The sequence below is a fragment of the Dama dama genome, chromosome 11 (genome assembly GCF_033118175.1).
Source record: "Dama dama isolate Ldn47 chromosome 11, ASM3311817v1, whole genome shotgun sequence".
Lineage (NCBI taxonomy): Eukaryota > Metazoa > Chordata > Mammalia > Artiodactyla > Cervidae > Dama > Dama dama.
The window spans coordinates 68,064,128-68,085,590 of record NC_083691.1 but is presented as its reverse complement, the minus strand read 5'-3'; the positions used below and the strand labels follow the sequence as shown (position 1 = coordinate 68,085,590).

At 42.7% G+C, this 21,463-nt stretch overlaps 1 pseudogene; it reads right to left on the bottom strand.

Moving 5' to 3' along the window:
• Positions 1–7,072: 7,072 nt before the first annotated feature.
• On the bottom strand, positions 7,073–7,647 carry LOC133065575 (E3 ubiquitin-protein ligase RNF185-like; annotated as a pseudogene).
• Positions 7,648–21,463: the final 13,816 nt, after the last annotated feature.

The window sequence follows — 21,463 nt, the reverse complement described above, 5'->3', positions numbered from 1 at the left end:
TCAGGAAGATCCCCTGCAGAAGGGAATGGTAACCCACTCTAGTATTCTTGCCTGGAGAATTCCATGGACAGAGGAGCCTAATGGGCTACAGTCCATAAGGTCACAAAGAGTCGGACACAATTGAGCAACTAACACTCCCTTCTTTTCTTATGTGTGTGTGTGTGTGTGTGTGTGTGTGTGTATTCTTTTTCAGATTCTTTTCCATAATAGGGTAAATGGTTCTTTTCTTGTTTTTATCTTAAACGTAGAACTGGCCCAGCTGGTTCTAAACTATTCCTCGGCCCTTCCTAGTACACACTCTCAACATACACACACACATATTTAACATACAGAGCTTCACATATACACCATTTAAATTTTAAGTTTACAAATCTTCTGCAAAAAGTCAAGTCATACAAGAAATTTTTAAAATATAATCTCTGAAGGACAATCATACTCTACCCTCTGATAAACCATTTTCATAAATCCTACATGAACAAGGAGTGAGGAGACGGACACAGAAACACACAGATCAGGAGCTTCACAACCTCTTGGTGGATCCAGTAGTGCCAGCAGAGAAGGAAATTGTCCCCACGGAACAGCCCACCCCTTCACTTCCAAGTCTAGCTCCCCCACAACAGTTCACAGCATGCAAGCTCATGCCATTGAATCTGTTTGCAGGGCCCTTGTATTCTAGGGGATTTATGATAATAGCCCTATGTTTCCTTTTACAAATCAATAAGACTTCAAAACTGAGAGCTGGGAAAATGTAAATCCATGGTGGGTAAAAAACCCACTGAATTATATGCTTATTTACTATTCCTCACAGCACATGAGCTAATCTAATAATTCATTTCTGACCCTAGAAAATGTGTTGAATTGCATGAGCCTCAAAGCTACATGTGCCTGGTTTCGGCCTGTTTGGCTTTGGGGAAAAGAGAGGGCAAAAGAGAGGGAGAGAGGAACTAAATTCGGCCAACATCTATTGAGTGCTTACTTTGCTCTGATCAATGTGGGATAAGGAAAGAGTGAAAGCTGGGAAGTATCAGGACAAGTGGTCCCTCCCTTATGACAGGACCAGCTTGACACCAACACCCCTCACACGGCAAGAGAGAAAGGATGGGATGGAGATAAAGGCAAGGCCACTCGAGGCTGGAAAGAAAGACACAGGCAGGACAGCATAGGACCATAATGACAAATGAGCTGCTCAATATCTGTAAAAGAATGACCTTACCCTTGATGCTGCTCCTTGAAGACAAATTTTATATTCAGCCACTTTGTCCTAAGCAGACACTTGCTACAGTCTCTAAATAGTAACAACCTTTCAATGCCTCTTTTGACCCTTAGTTTTATATATATATATATATATATATATATATATATATATATATATTCTTTTTCAGATTCTTTTCCATTATAGGTTATTACATGATATTAAGTACAGTTCACACCCACCATTGAGCCTTAACTTTTAAAACAATTGCCGCTGACACTGAGGTGCTATCCATGATCTGTTATATTTGTATATCTTGTCTACATCGAGAAATACAGAGTTTCAAAAATGTGAGCCATTATCCATTCTAACCTCTGCAATTTTCTGACTGAACAAATCCCATCTAACTTACTTCCACCTTACCCCTCAATGGTGGGAATGTCAGCTGAGGCTGAGAGTGAAGGTGAACAATACTCCAGAGCTCTTATAGCTCATCCGCTCAACAGTATTTATGTAAGAAGACAAAAAGATGAAGAATCCAGGAGGCTCCTCAAGGAGCTCAGAGCCTAATGGGGGAGAGGACATACAAACAGATCATCACTAGGAGAGAGTAAGGAAAGCCGGCAGTGAGCACAGTAAGAATGGCCTCGGAGCCGTACAAGGGTAACTCATTTCATCAGCACACTTCCATCATTCCTGTTTTAGGGACGAGGAGACCAAGGCTTAGAGTTAAACCCAGAAAGCTTATCTCCAGAGCCACAGTCTCAACCGTAACCATATACTTTGATCCCACACCCCTACTTTGGCAGGCCCCTTCTGCCACCTCCTCCCATCAAGTTTCTCCAAATCTCATATGACCTCTCTCTTCTTTCCTCCTGACTCCCATAAACCCATCCAGGTGGCTTGGAAGAAAGAACAGTGAGACATTGTGCTGTGTGGCTGGGTTTGGCACTCTGAGTATGACATAGCTAGTTGCCTTCTTCACCATTTTTTTTTTCACTCAAACTTTGGACAGTGACCAGTGCAAATCATGTCTGATTCATTAGAGCTAGGAACACAAAGACAAATAGAAAACCTTTAGATGTAGCTTTAAGTCATTTATCAACTATGAGTTGATACCAGTTAATAATATCAAGACCTTAAATTCACTTTCTCCCCAAAGGGTCAAAACATGCCATACACAAGTATACTCAGTCGAGACTCAAAATTAGGAGGAAGGAACTTTTGCTATAACTTTGAATCAATGGATTCTATGGCTGTTTTAATGTTTACCTGGGTAAACTTAGTCTGATTAAAACTCCCCCTTAATTTAGAGTTGGACTTTCAACTTTCCCAAACCTCCCAACACACATCTCATTTCACCCTCACAACAACCCCATAAAGGAGCTTTTACCACATTTCACAGCTAGAAAGCTGAAATTTAGACATTTCAAAACACAAAAAAATTTCAAATACATAAATGTGCTTCTTCTACAAAACATGATTCTATAAAACATAATTTTTCTATAAAATCATTACCTCAGTTTAGATATCTACCAGAGCTTATGCACTACCATTGAGAGAAACTATTTGTTAGAACTATGTTTCCAGAAGTGGAACCACCTAGGTACAGACACACATCTTCTGCACCGAAACTGCTTTTAACACTGTTTAATATCACTCTGGCAGGCCTCCTAACCTCACATTTTAGCCCCATTCACAGTGGGCTTTCTGCTGTTGAAAAGAAGTGCTGCATCTTAACTTCTGCAGGACGTGACCTGACACTTGACTGATTATACTATTTCTAGTTGCAGCTGTAGGCATTTGGGTTCAAAGTGAAATGAACCACAGGAGAGTGTGAAGTGTTTAAATTCTCCAACTGCTAAAGCTGAGGCCTTAGCTCTCTCTATCCAAGGCCTACCTATTCTCACAGTTGCAAACACTTGACGAAAAAACCCTCTCTTTAAAAGACAGACAGACTGCATAACTTGACTGTGAAGGAAGTTGAATGGTCACTAAATGCTTTGAGGTTTTTAATGGGCAGTTTCATGCAGAAACACCATGGGACAAAGGGACACAGGAGACCCATTTGTGTTGTAACTCACCCTCCCAAAGGGTCACATAACAGAAGAGGTGTGACCTCCAAATATGACTCACCTAGACCGTGATCCCAAATCCCCAGGTTAACACCATTCAGGCTTCTCCTACAAGACAGGGAAAACAATGTCTGCCTAATAGGATGTTCATGCATGCATGCTCGGGCGTGTCCAACTCTTTGCAACCCCATGGACTACAGCCCACCAGGCTCCTCTGTTCATGGAATTTTCCAGGCAAGAATACTGGAGCAGATTGCCGTTTCCTACTCTGGGGGATCTTGCTGACCCAAGGATCGAACCTGCAACTCTGGCATCTCCTGCATTGGCAGACAGATTCTTTACCACTGAGCCACCAGGGAAGTCCTGGAATCAATCATTTTCTAGAGCTGTCATAAAAAAAGTACCACAAACTGGGTAGCTTAAAAAATAAAAACACTGTCCCACAGTTCTGGAGACTAAAAGTCTAAGGTCAAGGGGTTAGCTGGCTTGGTTCCTTCTAAGAGCTGTGAGGGAAGGCTCTGTTCCAGGCCCCTCCCCTTGGCTTATAGGTGGCTATCTTCAAGCTCAGATGGTGTTCTCTCCATATCCATGTCTGTGTCCAAATTTCCCCTTTTCATAAGAACAGCAATCCTATTGGATTAGGACCCTATTGCTTATTTTAACTTGATTACTTCTATAAAAACCCTATCTCCAAACAAAGTCAGTGCATTCTGGAGTATTATGGCTTAGGACTTGAACCTGTGAACTGGGGGAGAAGGTTACAATTCAAGCCGTCACACTGGGAGAGAACATTTTTTAAGCCCTTGGCGTAACGAGCATTCAAAACTTGGCTCCTGATTTTCCCCATTCCTGGCACTGCTATTGTCCACCATAAACTCTGAGTAAGTTATCTAATCTCTCTGAGTATATGGTCCATGCCAATGAAGAGAAGAGGCTAGAATCATGGATTTTAAAGGTTTCACTAATACTCTGTGTTGTTGTACTTTGTTGATGCCTTTTTCTGTTCTAATACACATATTTTGCATTTTATAACTTCTACCAGGACAGTCTGTTTTTCCTTTCTTCATTACTTCCATCTTTCTACTTTTCCTTCCCTTCTTTATACCTACAGGTATCTCTGCCAATCAATTTGAATGCATTTTTAATAGCACCGTAACTTTAGTTTGCTCACATTATTAGGGGAAAAGATGGACCTCATTAGTGGAGTTAATCTTCCCCCACAAACCATGGGATAAAAGAAAACATGTTTAAGATTTTTTAGATGTGCTTACAAAATCCAAAATAGTCAGCCATTCCTAGGAAGCAAATTAAAATGCCCTTGTCTTTCTTGGAAGTTAAGTAAGGAATCACACAACCTAGAAACCAAATGACTGAAAGAAGCATACAATTTAAAAAAAATTTTTTGATGTGTACCATTTTTAAAGCCTTTATTGAATTTGTTACAATATTGTTTTTGTTGTGTTTTTTTTTTAAATTGGAGGAAAATTGCTTTACAATGTCGTGTTGGTTTCTGCCATACAATACAAATCAGCCATAATTATATATATGTCACCTCCCTATTCAGCCTCCCTCCTCCCACCCATTCCCACCCCTCTAGGTCATCACAGAGTACTGTGCTGGGGTCCCTGCGTTATTTAGCAACTCAGCAACTGTCTATTTTACATAGTGTATATATGTGTATATATGTCGATCCTATTTTCTCCATTTGTCCCACTCTCTCCTGCCCCCACTATATTCACAAGTCCATTTTCTACATCTTGTCTTCACCCCTTCCCTGCATTTAGATTCATCAATACTATTTTTCTAGACTCCATATATACACATTAATATGTATGTGTTTGTGTTCCATCATGTCCAACTCTTTGGGACACTGTAGCCTGTAGCCTGCCAGGCTCCTCTGTCCATGGGATTTCCCAGGCAAGAATACTAAAGTGGGTTGCAATTTCCTTTTCCAGGGAATCTTCCTGACCCAGAGATCAAACCCACATCTCCTTTCTAATACATTGGCAGGTAGAGTCTTTAACACTGCAGCACCACGCTACACCACCTGGAAAGTCACACTTTAATACACAATATTTGTTTTTTTTCTTTTTAACTCACTTCACTCTATAAGCTTGTGAAAAGTGAAAGTGTTAGTCACTCAGTCATGTCTGACTCTTTGTGACCCCATGGACTGTAGCCTGCCAGGCTCCTCTGTCCATGGAATTCAGACAAGAACACTGGAGTGGGTTGCCATTCCCTTCTCCAGGGGACCTTCCCAATGCAGTAATTGAACCCGGGTCTCCTGCACTGCAGGCAGCTTTACCATCTGAGCCACCAGGGAAGCCCCCAGCTTGTGAAGTTGAAAATCAAATCCAGGGTTTGACAAGAATAACTTCCATGGAAGTTTCCAGGGGAGAACTTCCACAGGAAAAATACATTCTATCCTCGTGCTGAAGCTCCCGGGCTCCGCACCTGGCTTTACAAACCACCAGGGGCTGCCTGCTCTAGAGTCGGGTGTTTCCCTGGTTTCAGCACACATATGGGGGGCTTTGGAGCCATAAAAAATCAGAGTTATGTGCAGGTCTCTCCTGTCCCACCCTCTTCATTAAGGACAATTTGACTTCTGAGGAGGGTGGTTTTCCATATGCTGTTGGGATGACTTGACAAGGCCCCCAGTTTCCTTTGGAAAAAGAATACACCAGGACCTTCTGCAGCCTTGGGGACGGGCTGCTTGCTCAGTCGTTCCTGCTTCCAAGCTCAGAATCCCACCTCAGTCCAGACAGCAGGTCTTTCCTAACACACAGTTGGTTCTGACCTGGGCAGTCACCTACATTGGTATCCTCAGGCAGGAGGCAGGTATGCATAGTTTTGGGGGGAAAGCTGATGGGCAACCACATGTCTCTGGGGATAACCTAGGCCAGGAAATCAGGAGGTCATTTAAACAATTCCGGAGCCAAAGACTCTGAGCATGGCCCAGAGGCAATGAAAGATCTTTAGGTCTCTGGTGAGTTCGTGGCTCGACTCCAGCTCCAGCTGCTGTAATTATGGTCTCAACAGGACAGCAATTTCTTGCATCTCATCTGAGGAGGAGGAGGAGGAAATAAGACAGAAGAGCACTAGGATCTGGAAGAGGAACCTCTTCCCGAGGATTGAGGAGTGCCACAATCCTTTGGCCACCTGATGGGAAGAGCCAACGCATTGGAAAAGACTCTGAAGCTGGGAAAGATTGAGAGCAGGAGGAGAAGCGGGTAACAGAGGATGAGATGGTTGGATGGCATCACTAAATCAACAGACACGAGTTTGAGCAAACTCTGGGAGATGGCGAAGGACAGAAGAGCCGGGTGTGCTACAGTCCACGGGGTCTCAAAGAGTCAGACATGACTTAGCGACTGAACAACAGCAACAATTGACTTCAGAGGCCACTCACCAAGGGATAAAGAGATGGAAGGAAGTTTCCATATTTGATTCATCCCTTTGTTTGTGTAATATTAACTTCAGGTGAAATTGTACTACAGTTCTCCTCCTGCCTGCCTCTTCCCTGTGCAGAGTCAGGACCTGCTGAGCCCACTGGAATAGGATTTCACGGTATAACTGGTAAGGGACGACTCAATGGTAAGGCCTGAGATTACAGCAGGGTCAGTGGCAATACTCCAGGGTCCTCAATTGGTCTTAAGTCCCAAAACTGATGGAGAAGCAAGACTCCTTGACAGGTCACCAACCCCACTGTTTCCAAGGGTCAGGATTAGCCAGGAAGCAAAACATCAAGGGATGAAGTGTCACTGGTCTAGAGGCCCTGCTGTGGATGTGGGCCGGGAGCTCAGCATTAGGCAATCAATAACAGGAACATGATCACCAGCACCACAAAGAGGAAGGGGCATAAAAGAAACTGCTTGTCCACGTACTGGGGCATTCCCGGGACAGCTGCAGGAGGCCACCTGTCATTCATGGTCAGTGCTGTGGCAAACATGCCACAGGGGAAAACCCCCAACTCCAAAATATATCTGGAAGCCACCGTCTCCAAGTCCACACCCTTGAATCCCCCTCTGTTCTCCAGCTCTGGCCTGTGTCCTTGAGGGCGAGGAGGGGTCTACTCTCTGGAGGCCTGCTGCCCAGTGCTGCCCCGGCTGTGGAACAGGATGACTTTGTTGCTGATGCCAGCTCTGCCAGCGGGACACACCTGTCTGTGAGGTCTTGTCTCCAGCCACTGATATAAACACGGCCAACAGAAGAGGAAGCCGCCCAGGCTGACGGCAGCCTCCACGGCTGTGTCCAGGCAGATGCTGCACTCAAAGGTGCTGTCCTGACCTCCGCTCTCACCAGCACCATTCCTGCTGCCCCTGGGCCCCCATCACTCAAGTTCTCAGGGGATGCATAGGCCAAGGACCCCTTGCTCACCATCCTTGGCTGTCAGCAAGCTTGGAGTGGAGTTTCTCCCCAGAGAAATCCTGGATTAGTCTGTCCGGGCAAACCTCGGATCCTAACCAACACAGACTCTGGCTAACTGAGGTAGAGCCCAAATCACACAATTTTAATATATGGGGGAAATTCAGGCTCCTCTGAGATCCTTCAAAAGAGTATTTTAAGATCCAGAGAAATGAAGTATTTGCTTGTCTGGGCCGTGAATTCACAGTGCAGTCAGAAGTGATACCTAGTATAATAATGATTTAATTTTGACTTTAAAAGGGGGAATTCCACCTTATCTCGTGGGTGGATTCACTGTAAGAGAAATTGCTCCAGACGTGACCTCTGGAGCTTCAGCTGTGTCCATGTGATCACGGGCAACCTGGAGACACTGGGCTCATTGCTGCATTTTTCTGAGTCTCATTTTCCATGTATCCAAAAAGAGAATAATTCTGGCCTCCTTGGAACTATTGGAAGGATCAAAATATAATAAAGTATGTCAAAGAAATTTTCAAAGCATAAAACCCTTTACAGATGGAAGATACTTTCATTATTAGCTATGCACATACCTACCTTTTGCCAGCTAAATGAGGTCAGGCTGGCTCCCCACAGGCTTGCTCCCCACTTTAAATGGAAATTAAAATGCACCCTGCCCGTGGGTTCACATTCCAATCACCTACAATAGCTTCTTTTGAACATCATTAAGCAGCACACCTGAAACATACCATTCTTTCTTTTGAAACCTCCTGCTCATCACTTGACCATCCAGAATAGCACCTCAGGGAAAGGAGGTCTGAAACGTGAACAAAATCTTCCAAAATTCAAGGTAATTTTAACAGGGGCTGGGGATATATATATATATATATATATATATGCATACCCTTGCCTCTCTCTTGAAAACTTTTGAATGACTAGTACCCATCCTTAGGTACTGAAAAGAAATCTTTGTTTTGATATAATCCCTAGGATCTCCTAATGTATTCATCTTTTTAAAAAGCCAGAACATGCCATCATTCAGAAATATTTTGAGCTATCGTTGAGGAGAGAAGGTCTTATTGTTGCTAGGGCAACAGTGATGCCATAGAAAAAGCAGGGGGCTTGGAGCCAAATGGCCTTAGCACAAGGCCTGCTCAGATCATTTACTTGCTCAGAGGCCCCTGGAGTTATGCAACATAACCCTGGCCCCTCTTCTGTCCCCATGTTATCACAAGGATTAAATTGTGTTCATATATGGCTATCTATACACACCACTGAAGAACATGCCTGGGTATATAAAGCATGCTGATCCTAATATTTACTGAGCACTCATGAGCTAGACAAGATTCTAGTTCATTCCATGTATCCTATGTATCACAGTGTGTGTGCTCAGTCGTGTCTGATTCTTTGGGTCCCCGTGGACTATAGCCTTCCAGGCTCCTCTATCCATGGGATTCTCTAGGCAAGAATACTGGAGTGGGTTGCCATGCCCTTCTGCAGAGGATATTCCTGACTCAGGGATCAAACCTGGGTCTCTTGTATCTCCTGCATTGGCAGGCAGATTCTTTATCACTCATGCCACCTGGGAAGCCTTATTCCATGTATTATCTTGTTTAATATTCACAGCAAACCTTAGGGAAGAGGTACTATTTATAAAGGCACAGAAAGGCTAAGTGACTTGCCAAGGTCACACCATAGTAAATAGTAAAGCCTGGATTCAAGGCCAAGCAGTCTCCCAAGTTCATACTGTCCCCTCAGCAGTGCATCTGCCATCCTGCAAGCAGAACTCTTCACTGGCTCCCTTTCACCTAGAAATTGAAACTCAAGTTCCTCAGCATAGCATGAGAAGCCTTATTACACCCACCACTGCCCATCTCAACTGACTCTTCTTCTACTGTCCGTTTTCAGATCTTTGTGACCACCACCATAATAAACAGGAAGAAGAAAACCTATGGACACAGTAAATATAGAACTGGACTGAGGTGAGGCACCTGAGGTGTGGTGGGCACTGAAGCTCTCCTCCAGGAGGGAAGCCCACCATGTTTTCTGCTAGACAAATTGCTACAGGAGGTCAACCCTCACAGAGTTCCTGATACTCTCAGGAGCAACATTTGGGAAGGGGCTGAAGAGGCAAGTCCAATTAATGACGAATGGTTCAAAGTGATAGAAAAATTTCAACCACACTCCTAATGATCACTTAAGAGACCATTTGGTACATGGTCAAGGGGGTAGAAGCAGCCTGAGGAAAACACACAAAAACCTCTTCTCTCTTAAGAGTCTGTCTCTCATTCAAGGGCATTTTCACAGCACCCCTTGACTGGGAGTCTGTTGAGACATAGCTGCAGAAATAATGCTCAGGGGACTTCACTGTTGGCTCAGTGTTAAGAATTTGCCTGCCAGAAGACACAGGTTCAGTCCCTGGCCTGTGAAGATCCCACACACAGAGGAGCAACTAAGCTCTTGCACCACAACTACACGGCCTGTGCTCTAGAGCCTGGGAACTGCATCTACTGAAGCCTGAATGTCCTAGAACCTGTGCTCCGCAACAAGAGAAGCCACTGCAATGAGAAGCCTGCACACCACAACTACAAAACAGCCTCTGCTTGCCGCAACTAGAGAAAAGCCCATGTGGCAGCAAAGATCCAGCAAGGCCATAAAAAAATAAACCAAATTATATTTTTTTAAAGAAATAATTCTCAGGACTCCCTTTGTTTGTGTCCTGTGTGTGGATTTAATTCTCAGTGTCAGCCAAAGAATAGAGTGGAGTTCTATGCAGAATTCAGGGCTTGTTCTGGGTTGCAACTTAGCAACTGTTATTTTCCTTTTATTTATGAGAGGATATCAGTACATTTTAAAACAAATGCTTTGTCTACTGTGGCATCTCTTCTTTATTGACTGAAAACATGGACAGTTATACATGAACATGACACCCACCACCTGCTCCTGGAGACCTGACTTTAGACTATTTACCTTTATGCAAACACACCCAGAACATTCCCCCTCTGTAATTCTCAATTCACCCACTTCTCTCTACCAGAAAGCTCTGACCATCATCCAGGAAGCCCCTACCTGTCCTTAAATGTCCAGATCAAATGAATTGTCTCATGATTTCCCCCAAAAGAAAAAGTTTTCCCTTATTTCTTCCATCTGACCCAGGGGCCAGGGACTGTGCCTTTTTCCTCTCTGTGCCTCCTAGGCAACTAGCATAGTGCTTTGTACAGAAGAGTGGTTTCTAAAATATTTGATTAATTTGCAAATGACAAGACAGATATTAGAACAAGAAAATTCATTGTAATGGGAAGGGCTATAGAGGAAAGCAGAGAGAAGAAAAGCTGAAAAAGAAAAAAAGAGAGATAGATTCAGTGCCATTTTCCCAGCTACAACCAGCAATTGATTGCCTCAACTATCTTTAGTGGATTATCCACAATGAGGGTTAGCTTACCTTCAAAATTAAAATTTATCTCCAAGTCATACTGGCTAAATCAAGCAATGTCATAAAAATAGTTTGTAAACAATGTTCATAATAGTTTGTTTCATTTTTCTACTCTTGATGTCAAGTAGACTTTAACTGGATATCAGTGCTAAATTTATGACAATATCACTAACACCAATATTGTAAATTTGCATAATTGTTAAGCAATACGTCTACCTAGTTTCTACTTTCACACTGATAGCTAAATAAGTACATCAGGACCCCAAGAAATAACTCACCTAAAACGAAAATGCCAAGCAAAAACTAATGCATTCACTAATTCAACAAGTCTGCACTGAGCACAAACCACATTCCGGCACCATCATGGACCACAGAAAGAGCATGACCATCATCTAAGAAGAGCTCATGACTGAGATCACAGCTCAGGCCAATTTGATGTATACAACCATTATGTTGGTAGGTTAGAACAACTAACATTTTTAGATGCTTGAGGGTTATCTAATTCCCTTCTATGCACATGGAAGCAGCACAATCTCTGGAGGTGACCAAATCATACATATCACAGAAGGCCCCAGTAGCCTCATATGGAGTATGGCTTTTCTGATGAATTCTTAACTAAAATCACCCCTGGAACATGAACTTTTGATTAGGTCAACTGGTTCCCTTTAAAATGTGGCTTAAACTAATTCAAACAGTCTTAATGTTAGCCAATCTATGCTGAAGTATTTAAAGTGAATTACAGACATCGTAACCCACTGATATCAACATTTACAGTCAAAATGATGTAATATTCTTAAGTCATCAGGACTCAATTCTAGCAGTATTTGCAGTTCCTCTACATGCAGACATTTTACTGAATCACAGCTGCAAGCATCATCTGATAGATTGTACCAGTTCTCTAAAATTCAGTCCCACTTATTGAAAATGTACTGCAACTGAAGTATAGCATCCTAATTATAAAGCAGGGCTGACCGTGGAAAATGTATTTGACTCTTCTGCTTCTGTGATTTTTAAAAATTTACACTTCAATTCCCCATGAATGATAAAGGAATTTTGCCTCACTTATTAAGTCCTGAACCACAAATGGGAATGTTCCTCCTTACTGCATTTGGACCTAGAAATATTTAGAGCATACATCAGTGCCTTTCATTGCAAACAGGCCAATAAGTTTTCCCAGCGACATGAGGAAATGAATTATTCTGCATTAAATAAAATAGAATTTAATTACTACTGTTAAGAAACTTTGAATTAAGACAACTAGAAGGTTAATCTTTTATCTCACTGCCTTAATTCAGGATTTTTGTTAATTTAAATTTTTTCATTGGTTATTAATTAATAAGATGTGTGCCTTGTTTTATTATTTCAGAAATAATTTTCCCAGTTATTTCTAGTTAGAAACTTCTAGAAAAAAACTAGAACAATGGAAAAATCTCTTCCGCATTTCAACAAGCCACTGCTTGCTAAGACTCTCCTGTACATCTCAGAGGAAAGTGAGGGCAATTTCTATTGTTCTTTGAACATGCAGTTCTGAAGAATACCTCCATCATTCAAGAAGTTATGTTCCCACCTTAACTGCCAACAAATGTATTTGCTTCATTCATAGGATTAATTTTTTGTGATATAGCTCCTCTGATTTGAACTACTAGGATAGAATTTTTAGCTATAATTTTCCATGGGTTCAATCAGCCAATAAAGAAGAGATGTCACAATAGGCAAAGCATTTGTTTTAAAGTGTATGATATCCTCTCATAAATAAAAGGAAAGTAACAGAGCCAAGTGGCAACCATTTTCCCAGCACTAGCACTAAATACTACAGAGAATTCCACCCTGTTCTTTGGCTGACATTGAGAATTAAATTCACACACAGGACACAGAGGGAGTCCTGAACATTATTTCTGCAGCCAAGTCTCAACATAATCCCAATCAAGGGGTGCTTTCAAAATACCCTTGAACAAGAGATAGACCCTTAAGAGAGAGGAGGTTTTTGTGTGTTTTCCTCAGGCTGCTCCGACCCCCTTGGCCATGTACCAAATTGTCTCTTAAGTCATTATTAGGAGTGTGGTTAAAATTCTTCTGTCACTTTGAGCAATTAGTCATTAACTGGATTTGCCTCTTCAGCCCCTTCCCAATTAAAACTTCTGAGAGTGGAGCTCTGTGAGGGGCGACCTCCCGCAATAAGTCATTGAGCAGAAAATTTAGTGGGCTCCCCTCCTGGTGCAGGGCTTTGCCGCCCATCGTATGAGGTACCTTACCTCAGTCCAGCTCCTCATGTCACCCAGCTCTATGAGCTGTGTCTAGATAATAAGAAATCTGCTTTAACAAGTGTTCCTGAGCCTGTCTTCATTTTTATTGTTGTTATAATAATCACACCATTCTCAGGCACTGTACAGTTTTAAAAAACAACATCATAGGCACTATCTCATATAATCACCACACTATTTCCAGATAAGTAAACTGAGGCTCAAGGCAGTTAAGGCACTGGTTCAAATTCACATGATCTGTATGTTGCAAGCATGTACCGAGTTCCACCACCCTGGCTCATCAACTTCAAGGTAAGGACTTTGTCCACCTCACAGCAGTACTTCCTACTGGGAATGTCTCCTTCAGAGTGTGATCAACTGATTGCAGACTTTTATCACTTTCAGAGGCTTGGTCCAGGTATATTGATCTGCCACTTCTCTGTAGCCTGACAGTCTGCAGTTAAGGATTGCCCCAGAGTTCTTCTTAGGGAGGACAAGGTCTTTGTTTAGCCAAAACTCTCAATAGCCTCTCACAAATGAAGGCTAAAATGTTTGGGGGTACAGCCTCGAAGAGCTAAAGGGAAGTACAAGGCAAGGAAGGGGGCAGGGGAGGGTAGCATCCTAAACAATAATAAGGATGAGTCACAGAGAGGGTTCAAAAGAAAGGTAGCCCAGGCTCTGCACAGGAGATAGTCAATAGTCGCTCTGGAGATGGACAACTCGAATAGTTAAAGCACAGAGATGTTTATCACTTAGTCCTAAGTTGTTTGCTTTTCTGTGATAGAATGTCATCCTCAGAGCCAGACTAGGGTATGGTAAGAGAGGCACCTAGGATGCAAAATTTCAGGGATGTGCAGCACCGACCTCAGCCTAGTCCCAGCTCTGGGAATTCCCAGCAGGACACTGAAGCTTCAGTGAAGTCTGAAACATACACAGCCACATGTAGGTGATATTTTGAGAAAAAGAAAGAATTAGAACAGCAACCAGCACAAAGTGATAAGATTCAAGATACGATTACACAGTGTCTGGTACAGGCTTCCCTAGTGGCTCAGAAGGTAAAGAATCTGCCTGCAATGCAGAAGACCTGGGTTCAGTCCCTGAGTTGGGAAGATTCTTGGAGGAGGGCATGGCAACCCACTCCAGTATCTTGCCTGGAGAATTCCCATAGACAGAGGAGCCTGGCGGGCAACAGTCCAAGGGATTGCAAGAGTCAGACACGACCGAGTGACTAAGCACAAGTATAGCACTGTTTGGTATATACATATTCATTTTTGGTGAGATGGATCATAAACTGAAATAATTAAGCAAAAGGAGAAAAACTAGAATAGGAGCTCACTGGAAAAATATACGTCCCTCCCCCAGGAATTTCAGGAGATATGAAGAGGGAGACTGTCTCGCTACTCATGGTCTGGGGGTTGCAGACCAATTTAATTGGCTCAAATGGTAAAAAGAATTTGCCTGCAATGCAGGAAACCTGGGTTCGATCCTTGGGTCAGGAAGATCCCCTGGAGAAGAGAAGAGCCACCCAGTCCAATATTCTTGCCTGGAGAATTCTATGGACAGAGGGTCCTAATGTGCTACACAGTCCATGGGGTCACAAAGAGTTGGACACAACTGAGCGACTTTCGCTTCATTTATTAGCAGAGTGATCCTGGCCTCCTGGAGAATCTCAGGACATCTGGGTGACCAGCAGTTGGGCTACAGTTATATGTGTGCTTCTTGTTGCTGTTTATTTACAATGCCCTATTTTTCAAGTTTCCTAGATACTTTATTATATTTTATGATTAATAAAGTCCTCTTTGTCTCTCAACCTACTTCTATTCAGCCATAAGGGAAAGTAGGAGGGAAAATTATAATCACAAAGAGGAAAAGAACTCAGCAGTGTTTCTCCAACCTCTTACCTCATACACATCTATGACCAAGGACAGTGTGGGAAGCCCCAAGGATATCCTGAAACTCCAAGCACAAATTTTAACCCATCTGTAAAGATATGAAGAAATCAGAACTTGGAATAATAAGCACTTGGACAAAAGGCCTTGTGGTCCAATGGCAAGTGCTCTGGGCTGGGGGATCAGGAGACCTGAGGTCTTTGTTCTGATCAATTTTGCCCTGTTCCCATGGGCAGGTGACCAGAATCAGATCCTTCCAGCTCTGCTACCAACCAACGTGATGACACAGGCAAGCCATTCAGCCACACCTGGACTCAATTTCCTCCTCTGTCAAAGAATACCAGCCTCCCAGAATTGTAAGGAAAGAATGGCATTTTTGGAGAATGTGAAAAAAATTTTTTAGTGAAACATGCTATAAAATAACCAGGGATTACTTTCACTGCTCTGTTGTTTTTATGGATGCAGTTCTTACAACAATAGTAAACACTATGATAGAGACAAAGCAGCATGATAGGTGATATGGTTGGCCAACCAAATGTCATTTCCCAGTTCCTTATTTCTTGCCTGGCTCTAGTATAGAGGCTGGAAAATGAAAGATTCACTTTCCTAAACACTGAGAAGCTAGAAGTAAAGGCATGACACAGTTTTGAGCAACAAAAAGTAACGGCATTCTGTAGCATTTATGGTTAGGTTTCTGCTTTCTTGATTAAAATAAATCAGTATAGATGTCACCCTTCCTTTCTCCTGCATTGAAGGTGGACCTGATACTCAGAGTATGGAAACCACTAACAACCACGAGGTAAAAGCCAAGAAAGTTCGAAACAGTAGATCCAACATCACTGAACCACTGAACCAACACCTATTCAAAGACTTCTCATTATATAAGAAACACAAATTGCTATTTTTTAAATCTCTTTAAGTTACCTGCAGCTGAAAGCATTCCTGACTAATACAACATATGTCTTATCCACTTCATGGCCCTTTGTCTTCTAAAAGAAATTTCTCTCCTGGTGATCTGTTCAGATAAAAGTTCAGCTCACAGAGTAGAGAGGAGAATGTTTCCTCCAAAGACCCATTAACAATAAAGAAATAATAAAGAAAAATGGACAAATTTTCTCCACAAAATAGGATATCAAGCCACTGGGTCTCCCCATCTTTGTGATTGCCCTGCCAAAACTCTCAGCCTATAATGCAACTTTGACCACCTACCTGGCAGAGCTCTAATGACCAAAAGATATAGCAGCTGTTAGAACTCTACCAAGACTATAAAACGCTTCATAATGGTTGAAGTTTAACTCAGGAGCCCATCCTTGGTCCAATTATCATATTCTAAGTTCTGCTGCTACTTACATACCTCTGCAGTTCACTCACAAATCCATTTTCATTTCCTGTGTCTCTCTAGTAAGCTCTTGGTTTTATTTCCAACTACCTTGTGAATATCTTTACCTCTATGTCCTAATATCACTTCCTACTCAGCCTGTCCAAAGATGAACCACTCACCACCCTCCACAAAACCATTCCTTGCCTGTTTCTCTGGTTTGCAGTAATAGATGTCACCATTCACCTATTTCCCCACATAGAAAACTGAGTCATCTTCAGTGCCTCTCTCTCTTCCCCTCTACATTCTAATTTAAAAATAACTCCTTTTCTGTTGTCCTTGATCTTATCCCATAATTTTTATCTGAACAATAGGTTATAAAATCTTTGACAGTTCTCTCTACCACCAGGTTTTCTGAACTCCAGCCTAGACAAAAATCCTCCTAAAACACAAAGTGGATCCCATCTTCATCTTACTTGAATGTTCACAGGTTCCATGTACCTAATGAATGAAGCCTGGCACTGGAGGATGGCCCCAAGACCCTTCTGAGTCCCACTCAAGCTCCTCTCTTCAGGCTCATTCCTAACCCCTCTCCTTCCTATTCTTAACCCTCTTCTCTCCTTGGATCATTATATCCAATGTGTACCTGATGAGTTTTCTTTCTTTCCACTTCTTACCTTTCTTCCTTTCTTTTCAAAAGTGGGCTTTCCTAGTGGCTCAGCTGGTAAAGGATCTGCCTGCAATGTGGGAGAACTGAGTTAAATTCCGGGGTTGGGAAGATCCCCCTGGAGAAAGGATAGGCTACCCACTCCGGTTATTCTGACCTGGAGAATTTCATGGACTGTATAGTCCATGGGATTGCAAAGAGGGAGACATGACTGAGCGACTTTCACTTTCACTTTTACTTTTCATTTCCTTATCATCAACCTAGTCCAACTGTTATATATCACATCTGGATTATTCCAGGGATCTCCTAACCATGCTTTCCCATCTTTCTTTGCTCTAATCCACCCTATACCATCCAACAAAATCAAGTCACTGAAAAGACTCCTTTGACAAAGTTTCCATTAGCTTCAAATGGGACCTTTTTCCACTTCTCCGCCTGGCTTCTCTGACCCTCATCCTCATGCTGCTTCTTCACACTCCAGCTTCATCTTACACCCACCCCACATGCACCCTTCACTCCACACACGTGGGGTACCCTCCACTCTCTGAACATCACTTGGCCTTTTCCATTCCATGTCGTTCTCATCCTTATTTCTGAATGCCACCTCCACCCTATCTGCCCAGTCTTGAGTCTTAGCTTTCCTGACCCCTATTTCCAAGGGCAGCTTTCCATTAGGCTCTCAAGCCAGAAATGAGCTCTTCTTCCTCTGAAGTCTCATAATTCTAAATTTAAATTGCTCTTTAAATGGGGATTTGTCACCATTCACCTATTTCCCCAGATAGAAAACTGAGTCATCTTGTCGGGCAGAGCATTGCCTGCCCTACTGTGTCATGCAGATTCAAAAGACTTGTTTCGCATATCTTTGCCTGAAACACAGCGCCTCCCACATCACGGTGCAAAAGGACTAAGTAAATTGCTAAATAAATGTCAACAGATAAAATCTGCTATTCAATCTGAGAGCACTTTTATCACATGAATTACTGAGTCACGGCCACTACCTGAGGGAGGAAGAACAGCTACTCTTGTCCCAGTAAAACCGGGACCAGAAAGGAAAGAACTTGCCTTAGATTGAGGAATTTTCCTTAGATAGCCAGCCCCTGAAGGCGTGGCAGATAAACTCACTGATCTTTGCTTTCAGCACTGAAGTGGGGCTTTTTCTGCTCAGCTCTGCTCTCATGGTCCTCAGTCTGTTCTGGGCCTTTTTGGTCCCAAAGCAACTTGCAATCACTCCGACTTTCCACTTCACTTTTCAAGCCCACATTCTTGGTAGTTCCAGAACACAGCTTCCTGCCAGCATCTCTCCCCACCCTCTGACATCTGTCTCAGGGACTCAGTGAGAAGCAAGGAGCTAATGTTCAGGAAATTTGCTGCCCCCCTGTGATGAAAGGTGCAATCTTCATTACTCCCCGAGACAGAGCATCCCCATGGCTGTTGTGAAAGCAGACGCTGTGCCTTAACGGCTGCTTCCCTCGAGCAGTAAGAAACTGCCATCCCACTGTTCTCTTCGTTTGACTCTGTCTCTTAAATATGTTGTTTTTCTCATTTTCATTAATAATCCTTCTTTAACACCTGATCAGCCTTGCTGTCTGCTCTAGGTTAAAGCCTATTATTCCATTAGAGTTTGACATTTGGAAAGCAATGAGGCATTCATGCACAGGTAGTGCTAATGGGGAAAATGGCTTGAATCAGGGCTTTCTGTACCATGAAGTTGGAAAATGGGAGTGGTCAACAAGAAATAGAAGGCTGCTTCTGTGCCAGCTACAGAGGAGCTGAGCCCAAAACAGGCTGTGTTGCTGGTGAGGGGCTTGGGATATGAGGTGACTTTTTCTGATACCTGGGGTTATTGACCAGGCAGGTGTGTAACTCCTAGATCATGTGTCTTTTAAAAGAACCTAGAGCAGTCTAAGGGAAATTAGGCAACAGGCCTGATGACAAGTCAGCAAGGCTAAAGAAAAGCCACTGCATGTATCTGCCTTCCCTGACTCTGACTCTCCAAGCGTCAGGGCAGACTGTTCTAAGGCAGACCACAGGGGACATTCTCCAGCCTCTGGGTGGTCCGCTGTGCTGGTCCTTTGTGGGGTGTGTGAACTGAAAGTAATCAGGACTAAAGTGGCCGCAGAAATAGAGGGTGATGCCACCCCACATGAAGAATGAGCCAGTACATCTCCCAGTTTTTCTACCTACACCTGTCAAGCAAAAATAACTGCTTATATTTGGTTTATTTATTCACTTATCACATATTCAATACCTGCTTACCGAAGACTTACAGATTAGATCCCTCCCTCATAGAACTTACAGTCCTTATCATTTCCACTTCCACCTTCAGAGTAACTATACCTCCTCCATGTGACAAGGAGAAATGTCATCTTCAATTCTGAGATGCAAAAAGAATTATAAGCTCAGTGGATATGAAATCTTGGACTTGCAAGAAATACACATTTCTTTCATTTGTTTTAATCAATTTCATTCTGACTCTCAATCTCCACCTTGCCAGGCTGGGGGGAAATTCACTCAGACATTACTGGCAATGTGTGATCCTGGAAAAAAACAGAGGCAGGAACTGACATTTAGCTTATCTTGGCTATCCACGTCATCCTCACTGAGCAAGCCCACTGTGGTCCCTGGAGATACGGTGGCCCTCTGCTTCTATGCCCATGTATGGGGCTTAGACTCCTGGCGCCTCAAGTCCCACCTCACAAGCTGGTTATGTGGCATCCACTCTGAGCCGCTGCAACTTTCCAAGGTGCCACTGTGAAGCCAAGCATGGGTTTGTAAGAAAGGTAAAGCATCTCAGGTTCTGGAAACCTCTCCCCCCTCTCTCCTTTCCCTGTTGAGAACACAGGGTATAATCTGGTTTTTCGGTTTAGCCATTCCAAAAGAAGAAAGAGACACTGACTTCCAGCAGCTTCTATTTTCACACAGCCAAAATTTTCTGAATCTTTGATTCCCAGACTCACTAAAGGCCTAGAAACCTGCTTAAAAGGAAGAAGAAAAATAGAAAACAAATACTAGTTAGAAGCCAAAATGATTATCCTGCCCAGAGATGAAGTAACTGAAACACTGAAAGAGGCAACATCCATCATCTAGAGCTCTGCCTCCAATCCCCATATGGTTATACACCCTCAAATGCGCTGGCAAATTCTGGGAGGTACCTGCTGCTCATGGCTGCCTCTCACTCATCAGTAGATCCTGAGACTTGGCAATAACTTGAGACTGTGGTACAATTGTTTTAACTTACATAGATTAGCCTCAGAAAGAGGGGAACACATGCATCCAGCAATCGTCCCTAACCCAGTTCCCTGTCACTGATATAACTTCACCCCCACTCCTATCAGGCCAGAGAGTGCTACGAGCTGACTCCTACCGCCATTTCAGTTTTCTTACCTTACCTTCCAGCATCTATTCTGTCCTCTTTTTCTTCCCATCTCCTGTCCTCTCAGTTGTGTCTAGGGAAACTGGAGAGAGCATTCTCATTCTCCCGAACACCCCTGCTGCAGGTCTCCCGTGACCTCAGTCCCCTGGAGCCAGAATACATTAAAGGAGCATGAGCTTGGCAGAAGAGACGAGTGGTGGGGTCCAGGTCAATTCTTCAGGCTGGAGGGGAGCTGTAACAGTCTGAGGAGGTTGAAAACCCATTTTAAAAGGGTTTTAAATTAATCCGTTAATTGACTGATGGATCTATTCAGTGACTTTATTAAAACTTATGTGCCTATCACTGTGGGGTCACCTCCAAAAGAGAAAAAACACATAACATATCTTATTGTGTTCAAAGAGGCTCTGCTTAATATGAGAGGAAGGGCATACACACAGATATCTGATGTCAGTGATGATAATAATCACAGTTAATATAAATTAAACACTTAGAAAGTGCTGAGTGCTGTGCTAAATATTGCTATACTAAAGCAATGTTTTATTTACTTGTCACAACATCCTTTTATGGTAGATATTAACATTAGCCCTCATTTGCAGATGAGAAAGCTGAGGCACAAGGACTTCTTTAACTTGACCAAAGGCCTTTAATACAGAATTCTAATCCAACAACAATAGTTTATAACAGTTCATTGCATCTTTGTTTCTAATAATAAAAAGGCAGAAATTATGTAATTATTCAACAATAAAGAAATATTAAACTAATTATAAGAGAACCATAAGGCTAAAATTTTGTGCAGCCATTAAATTCATTTATTGAAGAAAATTTAAGATCACACAGGAAAATACTCATGATAAATGTTAATTTAAAAAAGAACAGGAAGGACTTCCCTGGTGGTCCAGTGGCTAAGACTCCATGCT